The sequence below is a fragment of the Ranitomeya imitator genome, chromosome 4, assembly GCF_032444005.1.
Source record: "Ranitomeya imitator isolate aRanImi1 chromosome 4, aRanImi1.pri, whole genome shotgun sequence".
NCBI classification, from domain to species: Eukaryota; Metazoa; Chordata; class Amphibia; order Anura; family Dendrobatidae; genus Ranitomeya; species Ranitomeya imitator.
The window spans coordinates 304675442-304686692 of NC_091285.1; positions in this window are offsets into that span (position 1 = coordinate 304675442).

An 11251-nucleotide genomic window follows, 5' to 3' on the forward strand; every position below is an offset into this window, starting at 1 on the left:
GAGATTCAATTTGTGGTTCACAAAAGAAAAACTTGTCCAGCACCATTTTCCACCTTATTGAAGCATTACAGAGCGGATAAACATAATTCCTTGCAATTCTCTGCAGCTATAAGGGCTTATTCCCATTTGTGATGAAATCGGACAAATGCAATTCATTTAAAAATCAGATTGCATTCTGACCAGTGTGATCCCATCATTGTGTGTTCATCTGCATTTTTTTCCAACTTGGATCAGATCACGATTGGACTGGAAAAAAGTTGCAGCATGCCGCGATTGTAATCGGAAATTGGATTGCATCCCGCAATAGAAGTCAATGGGTGTGAGGAAAAAAAAGTTGCAATGCACTCAGACCATGCGAGTGCTGTCCAATTTTTACACACTGATCTTTTAAAAGCCGACAATTCATCTGCTGCGCACAGTAAAATGACACTGACAGGTTAGAATAAAATAGAATAGATATATACATGTAGAATACATATATACTATAAATATATATATATATATTACTCAAAAAATAAAAAATAAAGGGAACACCAAAATCCCACATCCTAGATATCACTGATTGAAATATTTCAGTTGCAAATCTATATTCATTACATAGTGGAATGTGTTGAGAACAATAAAACATAAAAATGATCAATGTAAATCAAAATGAATATCCCATGGAGATCTGGATTTGAAATTATACTCAAAATCAAAGTGGAAAATCAAATTACAGGTTCATCCAACTTCAGTGGAAAAGCCTCAAGACAAGGAAATGATGGTCAGTTGTGTGTGTTGCCTCCATGTACCTGTATGACCTCCCTACAACACCTGAGCATGCTCCTGATGAGGCGGCGGATGGTCTCCTGAAGGATCTCCTCCCAGGCCTAGACTAAAGCATCCGTCAACTCCAGGATAGTCTGTGGTGCAACGTGACGTTGGTGTATGGTGTGAGACATAATGTCACAGATGTGTTCAATCGGATTCAGGTCTGGGGAATGGGCGGGCCAGTCCATGGCTTCAATGCCTTCATCTTGCAGTAACTGTTGACACACTCCAGCCACATGAGGTCTGGCATTGTCCGGCATTAGGAGGAACCCAGGGCCAACCGCACCTGTATATGGTCTCACAAGGGGTCTGAGGATCCCATCTTGGTACCTAATGGCAGTCAGGCTACCTCTGGCGAGCACATAGAGGGCTGTGTGGCCCTCCAAAGAAATACCACCCCACACTATTACTGACCCACTGCCAAAATGGTCATGCTGAAGGATGTTGCAGGCAGCAGATCGCTCTCCACGGCATCTCCAGACTCTGTCACACCGGTCACATGTGCTCAGTGTGAACCTGCTTTCACCTGTGAAGAGCATAAGGTGCCAGTGGTGAATTTGCCAATCCTGGTGTTCTGTGGCAAATGCCAATCATCCTGCACAGTGTTGGGCTGTGAACACAACCCCCATCTGTGGACATTGGGTACTCTGACCATCCTCATGGAGTCGGTTTATAACCGTTTGTGCAGACACATGCATATTTGTGGCCTGCTGGAGGTCATTTGCAGGGCTCTGGCAGCGCTCCTCCTGTTCCTCCTTGCACAAAGGCAGAGGTAGCAGGCCTGTTGCTGGGTTGTTGCCCTCCTATAGCCCCCTCCACGCCCCCTGGTGTACTGGCCTGTCCCTTCGTAGTGCCTCCAGCCTCTGGTCATTACGCTGACAGACACAGCAAACCTTCTTGCCACAGCACGCAACGATGTGCCATGCTTGATGAGCTGCACTACCTGAGCCAATTGTGTGGATTGTAGAGTCCATCTCATGCTACCATGAGTGTGAAAGCACAACCAACATTCCAAAATTATCAAAGCATCAGCTAGAAAGCATTGGTGCTGAGATGTGGTCTGTGGTCCCCACCTGCAGAACCACTCCTTTATTGAGTGTGTCTTGATAATTGCCAATAATTTCCATCTGTTGTCAATTCCATTTGCACAACAGCATGTGAAATTGATTGTCAAACAGTGTTGCTTCCTAAATGGACAGTTTTATTTCACAGAAGTTTGATTTACTTGGAGTTATATTCTGTTTTTTAAGTGTTTCCTTTATTTTTGAGCAGTGTGTGTGTATATATACCGTATATACTCGAGTATAAGCCGAGATTTTCAGCCCAAATTTTTGGGCTGAAAGTGCCCCCCTCGGCTTATACTCGAGTCACGATAGCGGTGGGGTCGGCGGGTGAGGGGCTGAGGGCGCTGGGGTATACTTACCTAGTCCCAGCGATCCTCGCGCTGTCCCTGCCGTCCCACGGGCTTCTGCGCTGCAGCTTCTTCCTCTCTTCAGCGGTCACGTGGGACCGCTCATTACAGAAATGAATAAGCGGCTCCACCTCCCATAGGGGCGGAGCCGCTTATTCATTTCTCTAATCAGCGGTGCCGGTGACCGCTGATAGAGAAAGAAGCTGCGGCACCGAAGACAGGAGGGGACAGCGCGAGGATCGCCAGGACTAGGTGAGTATAGCATATTCACCTGTCCTCGTTCCAGCCGCCGGGCGCCGATCCATCTTCCCGGCCGGCGCCTCCATCTTCCCGGCGTCTCTGCTCTCTGACTGTTCAGGCAGAGGGCGCGATGACGCATACAGTGTGCGCGGCGCCCTCTGCCTGATCAGTCAGAGCAGAGACGCCGGGAAGATGGAGGCGCCGGAACGAGACGCCGGGAGCTGCAATCAAGGGAGGTGAGTATGTGTTTTTTTTTCTTTATTGCGGCAGCGGCGGCACAAATTTATGTGGAACATCTATGGGGCACAGTGAACGGTGCAGAGCACCGTATAAGGCACAGCTAGGGGGCACAATGAACGGTGCAGAGCACCGTATATGGCACATCTATGGGGCACAGTGAACGGTGCAGAGCACCGTATATGGCACAGCACAGCTATGGGGCACAGTGAACGGTGCAGAGCACCGTATATGGCACAGCACAGCTATGGGGCACAATGAACGGTGCAGAGCACCGTATATGGCACAGCTATGGGGCACAGTGAACGGTGCAGAGCACCGTATATGGCACAGCTATGGGGCACAGTGAACGGTGCAGAGCACCGTATATGGCACAGCACAGCTATGTATGGGGCACAGTGAACGGTGCAGAGCACCGTATATGGCACAGCACAGCTATGGGGCACAGTGAACGGTGCAGAGCACCGTATATGGCACAGCACAGCTATGGGGCACAGTGAACGGTGCAGAGCACCGTATATGGCACAGCACAGCTATGGGGCACAATGAACGGTGCAGAGCACCGTATATGGCACAGCTATGGGGCACAGTGAACGGTGCAGAGCACCGTATATGGCACAGCTATGTATGGGGCACAGTGAACGGTGCAGAGCACCGTATATGGCACAGCACAGCTATGGGGCACAGTGAACGGTGCAGAGCACCGTATATGGCACAGCACAGCTATGGGGCACAGTGAACGGTGCAGAGCACCGTATATGGCACAGCACAGCTATGGGGCACAATGAACGGTGCAGAGCACCGTATATGGCACAGCTATGGGGCACAGTGAACGGTGCAGAGCACCGTATATGGCACAGCACAGCTATGTATGGGGCACAGTGAACGGTGCAGAGCACCGTATATGGCACAGCACAGCTATGGGGCACAATGAACGGTGCAGAGCACCGTATATGGCACAGCTATGGGGCACAGTGAACGGTGCAGAGCACCGTATATGGCACAGCACAGCTATGTATGGGGCACAGTGAACGGTGCAGAGCACCGTATATGGCACAGCACAGCTATGGGGCACAGTGAACGGTGCAGAGCACCGTATATGGCACAGCACAGCTATGGGGCACAGTGAACGGTGCAGAGCACCGTATATGGCACAGCACAGCTATGGGGCACAATGAACGGTGCAGAGCACCGTATATGGCACAGCTATGGGGCACAGTGAACGGTGCAGAGCACCGTATATGGCACAGCACAGCTATGTATGGGGCACAGTGAACGGTGCAGAGCACCGTATATGGCACAGCACAGCTATGGGGCACAGTGAACGGTGCAGAGCACCGTATATGGCACAGCTATGGGGCACAGTGAACGGTGCAGAGCACCGTATATGGCACATCTATGGGGCACAATGAACGGTGCAGAGCACCGTATATGGCACATCTATGGGGCACAATGAACGGTGCAGAGCACTATATGGTTCACACCTATGGGGAAATATGAACGGTGCAGAGCACTATATGGCACAGCTATGGGGAAATAATGATCTATTTTTATTTTTGAAATTCACCGGTAAATGCTGAATTTCCACCCTAGGCTTATACTCGAGTCAATAAGTTTTCCCAGTTTTTTGTGGCAAAATTAGGGGGGTCGGCTTATACTCGGGTCGGCTTATACTCGAGTATATACGGTATATATATATATATATATATATATATATACTAGATGGTGGCCCGATTCTAATGCATCGGGTATTCTCACGTAGTATATTGCCAAACCACGTAGTATATTGCCCAGCCACGTAGTATATTGCCCAGTCACGTAGTATATTGCCCAGTCACGTAGTATATTGCCCAGTCACATAGTATATTGCCCAACCACATAGTATATTGCCCAGTCACGTAGTATATTGCCCAGCCACATAGTATATTGCCCAACCACGTAGTATATTGCCCAGTGGCGTAGTATATTGCCCAGCCATGTAGTATATTGCCCAGTTACATAGTATATTGCCTAGTGATGTAGTATATTGCGCAGCCATGTAGTATATTGCCCAGTTACGTAGTATATTGCCCAGTGATATAGTATACAGCACAGAGCCACGTAGTATATTGCACAGCGACGTAGTATACAGCACAGAACCACGTAGTATATTGGCCAGTCACGTAGTATATTGCCCAGTTACATAGTCTATTGCCCAGTGACGTAGTATACAGCACAGAGCCACGTAGTATATTGCACAGCGACGTAGTATACAGCAGAGAGCCACTTAGTATATTGGCCAGTCACGTAGTATATTGCCCAGCTACGTAGTATATTGCCCAGTTACGTAGTATATTGCCCAGTGACGTAGTATACAGCACAGAGCCACGTAGTATATTGCCCAGCTACGTAGTATATTGTCCAGCTACATAGTATATTGCGCATAGGCAGCGTCAATAGTAAAAAGTTGGGGACACACAGGGTTAATAGCGGCGGTAACGGAGTGCGTACCCGCGGCATAACGCGGTCCGTTACTGCCGGCATTAACCCTGTGTTAGCGGTGACCGGAGAGGAGTATGCGGGCGACAGGCACTGACTGTGGGGAATAAGGAGTGGCCATTTTTTTCCGGACTGTGCCCATCGCTGATTGGTCGCGGCAGCCATGACAGGCAGCTGGCGGGACCAATCAGCGAATGAATAACCGTGACAGAAGGACAGACAGAAAGACGGAAGTGACCCTTATACAATTATATAGTAGATATATATATTTATATACAGTATAGAGGTCAGTGACACACACACATACAGTTACATCCATATATACCGTATATACTCGAATATAAGCCGACCCCCCTAATTTTGCCACAAAAAACTGGGAAAACTTATTGACTCGAGTATAAGCCTAGGGTGGAAAATGCAGCAGCTACCGGTGAATTTCAAAAATAAAAATTGATACCAATAAAAGTAAAATTATATATATAATGCTCTGCACCGTTCATTATTGCCCCATAGATGTGCCATAGAAAGCTGTGCCCCATATACAATGCTCTGCACCGTTCATTATTGCCCCATAGATGTGCCATAGAAAGCTGTGCCCCATATAGAATGCTCTGCACCGTTCATTATTGCCCCATAGATGTGCCATAGAAAGCTGTGCCCCATATAGATTGCTCTGCACCGTTCATTATTGCCCCATAGATGTGCCCCATAGAGAATGCTCTGCACCGTTCATGATTGCCCCATAGATGCGCCATAGAAAGCTGTGCCCCATATAGATTGCTCTGCACCGTTCATTATTGCCCCATAGATGCGCCATAGAAAGCTGTGCCCATATAGATTGCTCTGCACCGTTCATTATTGCCCCATAGATGTGCCATAGAAAGCTGTGCCCCATATAGAATGCTCTGCACCGTTCATTATTGCCCCATAGATGTGCCATAGAAAGCTGTGCCCCATATAGATTGCTCTGCACCATTCATTATTGCCCCATAGATGTGCCATAGAAAGCTGTGCCCCATATAGATTGCTCTGCACCATTCATTATTGCCCCATAGATGTGCCATAGAAAGCTGTGCCCCATATAGATTGCTCTGCACCGTTCATTATTGCCCCATAGATGTGCCCCATAGAGAATGCTCTGCACCGTTCATTATTGCCCCATAGATGTGCCATAGAAAGCTGTGCCCCATATAGATTGCTCTGCACCGTTCATTATGGCCCCATAGATGCTCCATATAAAGCTGTGCCATATACAATGCTCTGCACCGTTCATTATTGCCCCATAGATGTGCCATAGAAAGCTGTGCCCCATATAGATTGCTCTGCACCGTTTATTATTGCCCCATAGATGTTCCATATAAAGCTGTGCCATATAGTGCTCTGCACCGTTCATTACTGCCCCATAGATGTACCATAGAAAGCTGTGCCATATAGTGCTCTGCACCGTTCATTATTGCCCCATAGATGCTCCGTATAAAGCTGTGCCATTGCTGCTGCTGCAATAAAAAAAAAAAAAAATGCCATACTCACCTCTCTTGCTTGCAGCTCCTCAGCGTCCCGTCTCAGCGTCTCTCCGCACTGACTGATCAGGCAGAGGGCGGCGCGCACACTAGTACGTCATCGCGCCCTCTGACCTGAACAGTCAGAGCCAGAGGATGGGAAGACTGAGCGGCACCCGGTGGAATGTGGACAGGTAAATATGAGATACTCACCTGCTCTGGCATCCCTGGCTCCTTCTCCCGGACAGCTGGTCTCCGGGTGCTGCAGCCTCTTCCTCTATCAGCGGTCACCGTTACCACTCATTAGAGAAATGAATATGCGGCTCCACCCCTATGGGAGTGGAGTCCATATTCACTACTTTAATGAGCGGTCCCACGTGACCGCTGAACAGGGGAAGAGCTGCGGCACCCGAAGACCGTGGGACTGCAGGGACAGTGCCAGGAGCCCTGGAAGCAGGTAAGTATGCCTCAGACCTCTCTCACCCGCCGACCCTGCTGCCGACCGTGACTCAAGTATAAGCTGAGAGGGGCACTTTCAGCCCAAAAATTTGGGCTGAAAATCTCGGCTTATACTCGAGTATATACGGTATTTGGACAGAAACTCCGAAACCCTTCATCCAATTTTAATGTGGATACCCTCAAATGAAAGCTGAAAGTCTGAACTCCAACTGCATCTGAACTGTTTTGTTTAAAATTTATTGTGGTAATGTCTATAACCAAAATTAGAAAAATGTTGTCTCTGTCCAAATATATATGGACGTAACTGTATATATATATATATATATATATATATATATATATATATGTATTTATATTACATAGATAGATAGCTAGATAGAAGAAAATCCAGCAAATCATCTGCTGTGTAATGTAAAATTACTGCAGGAGCCAACAGGATAGAAGAGATGGATTACATGCAGTAAATGCAAATAGAATAGGTATATATACAGATGTCTGTGGCAAATATAATTAGTATAGTGTGTGTGCAGCTTACTGTACATATACAAATCTTGTCAAACTTGTTGGTACCCCTCGTCTAATGAAAGAAAAACACACAATGGTCACAGAAATAACTTGAATCTGACAAAAGTAATCTAATATATAATTGCCTAGAATACTACTTCCTGCAATTTGTGCCAACTTCCGTGGCTTTGTCCGGAGCTAATGTCCGGAGCTAATGTCCGGAGCTAATGTGCGGAGCTAATGTCCGGAGCTAATGTCCGGAGCTAATGTCCGGAGCTAAGTGACGTCAGTGTCCAGTGTCTGATTGGTTGCCGCCTGCTGCGAGCGACCAATCAGAAACGTGCCGTACTGTGACACACTCCGCCCGCCATTTTGGTGTGATTTTTGAATTTTTACCTCACAGCAAGTTTCTACTGCGTGGAGGCGGGCCCAGTGACGTTGCTCTTCAAGCTCCTGCCGAATTTCGTCAAAAAAATGATAATACCATTTACCAAAACTATATACAGTGGGGCAAAAAAGTATTTAGTCAGTCAGCAATAGTGCAAGTTCCACCACTTAAAAAGATGAGAGGCGTTTGTAATTTACATCATAGGTAGACCTCAACTATGGGAGACAAACTGAGAAAAAAAAATCCAGAAAATCACATTGTCTGTTTTTTTAACAATTTATTTGCATATTATGGTGGAAAATAAGTATTTGGTCAGAAACAAACAATCAAGATTTCTGGCTCTCACAGACCTGTAACTTCTTCTTTAAGAGTCTCCTCTTTCCTCCACTCATTACCTGTAGTAATGGCACCTGTTTAAACTTGTTAGCAGTATAAAAAGACACCTGTGCACACCCTCAAACAGTCTGACTCCAAACTCCACTATGGTGAAGACCAAAGAGCTGTCAAAGGACACCAGAAACAAAATTGTAGCCCTGCACCAGGCTGGGAAGACTGAATCTACAATAGCCAACCAGCTTGGAGTGAAGAAATCAACAGTGGGAGCAATAATTAGAAAATGGAAGACATACAAGACCACTGATAATCTCCCTCGATCTGGGGCTCCACGCAAAATCCCACCCCGTGGGGTCAGAATGATCACAAGAACGGTGAGCAAAAATCCCAGAACCACGCGGGGGGACCTAGTGAATGAACTGCAGAGAGCTGGGACCAATGTAACAAGGCCTACCATAAGTAACACACTATGCCACCATGGACTCAGATCCTGCAGTGCCAGACGTGTCCCACTGCTTAAGCCAGTACATGTCCGGGCCCGTCTGAAGTTTGCTAGAGAGCATTTGGATGATCCAGAGGAGTTTTGGGAGAATGTCCTATGGTCTGATGAAACCAAACTGGAACGGTTTGGTAGAAACACAACTTGTAGTGTTTGGAGGAAAAAGAATACTGAGTTGCATCCATCAAACACCATACCTACTGTAAAGCATGGTGGTGGAAACATCATGCTTTGGGGCTGTTTCTCTGCAAAGGGGCCAGGACGGCTGATCCGGGTACATGAAAGAATGAATGGGGCCATGTATCGTGAGATTTTGAGTGCAAACCTCCTTCCATCAGCAAGGGCATTGAAGATGAAACGTGGCTGGGTCTTTCAACATGACAATGATCCAAAGCACACCGCCAGGGCAACGAAGGAGTGGCTTCGTAAGAAGCATTTCAAGGTCCTGGAGTGGCCTAGCCAGTCTCCAGATCTCAACCCTATAGAAAACCTTTGGAGGGAGTTGAAAGTCCGTGTTGCCAAGCGAAAAGCCAAAAACATCACTGCTCTAGAGGAGATCTGCATGGAGGAATGGGCCAAGATACCAACAACAGTGTGTGGCAACCTTGTGAAAGCTTACAGAAAACGTTTGACCTCTGTCATTGCCAACAAAGGATATATTACAAAGTATTGAGATGACATTTTGTTTCTGACCAAATACTTATTTTCCACCATAATATGCAAATAAAATGTTAAAAAAACAGACAATGTGATTTTCTGGATTTTTTTTTCTCAGTTTGTCTCCCATAGTTGAGGTCTACCTATGATGTAAATTACAGACGCCTCCCATCTTTTTAAGTGGTGGAACTTGCACTATTGCTGACTGACTAAATACTTTTTTGCCCCACTGTATATTTAGTTGTGAAGTGGTTCAGTGACATTTTCACACCAATTTTGAACTTTTGTTTGGTGTTTTCTCCATATACTGCCTATTATTTTTGTTCTTTCTTACTATTATTTATTAATTGTATTATTCTTACATTTGAATAAATAAAGTATATATGGATTCTAGACTCCCAATTCTTTAGAATCGGGCTGCCATCTAGTAATAAATAAAAGATCTATGAAAAAGGACAAATGAAATTCAGACATTGCTTTTCAACGATGCTTCCACAGATATTTAAAAAAAAATAAAATACATGAAATAGGCCTGGACAGAAATGATGGTACCCCCTGAAAATAATGTGACAAAAGGGACATGCTAAATCAAGGTGTGTCCACTAAGTAGCATTACATGTGTCTACAATCTTGGAATCAGTGAGTGGGCCTGTATATAGGGCTACAGATACTCACTGTTCTGTTTGGTGACATGGTGTGTATCACACTCAACATGGACCAGAGGAAGCAAAGGAAAGAGTTGTCTCAGGAGATCAGAAAGAAACTTATATATAAATATGTTAAAGGTAAAATATTTAAGACCATCTCCAAGCAGCTTGTTGTTCATGTAACTACAGTTGCACATATTATTCACAAATTTAAGATCCATGGGACTGTGGCCAACCTCCCTGGATATGGCCACAGTACGAAAATTGATGACAAATCAAAGAGACGGTTAAGGTACCTTCACACATAACGATATTGTTAACGATATCGTTGCTATTTGTGACGTAGCAACGATATCGTTAATGAAATCGTTATGTGTGACAGCGACCAACGATCAGGCCCCTGCTGGGAGATCGTTGGTCGCTGAATAAAGTCCAGAACTTTATTTCGTCGCTGGACTCCTGCTGACATCGCTGGATCGGCGTGTGTGACACCGATCCAGCGATGTCTTCACTGGTAACCAGGGTAAACATCGGGTAACTAAGCGCAGGGCCGCGCTTAGTAACCCGATGTTTACCCTGGTTACCATGCTAAAAGTAAAAAAAAACAAACACTAGATACTTACCTACAGCCGTCCGTCCTCCAGCGCTGTGCTCTACACTCCTCCTGTACTGGCTGTGAGCCGGAAAGCAGAGCGGTGACGTCACCGCTCTGCTTTCCGGCTCACAGCCAGTACAGGAGGAGTGCAGAGAAGCAGAGCACAGCGCTGGAGGACAGACGGCTGTAGGTAAGTATCTAGTGTTTGTTTTTTTTTACTTTTAGCATGGTAACCAGGGTAAACATCGGGTTACTAAGCGCGGCCCTGCGCTTAGTTACCCGATGTTTACCCTGGTTACCGGCATCGTTGGTCGCTGGAGAGCGGTCTGTGTGACAGCTCTCCAGCGACCAAACAGCGACGCTGCAGCGATCCGGATCGTTGTCGGTATCGCTGCAGCGTCGCTTAATGTGAAGGGGCCTTAAATACAAATGGTAACAAAAGAGCCAGAAAAACCTCTAAACATATTAAAGGTGAACCTCAAGCTCAAGGAGCA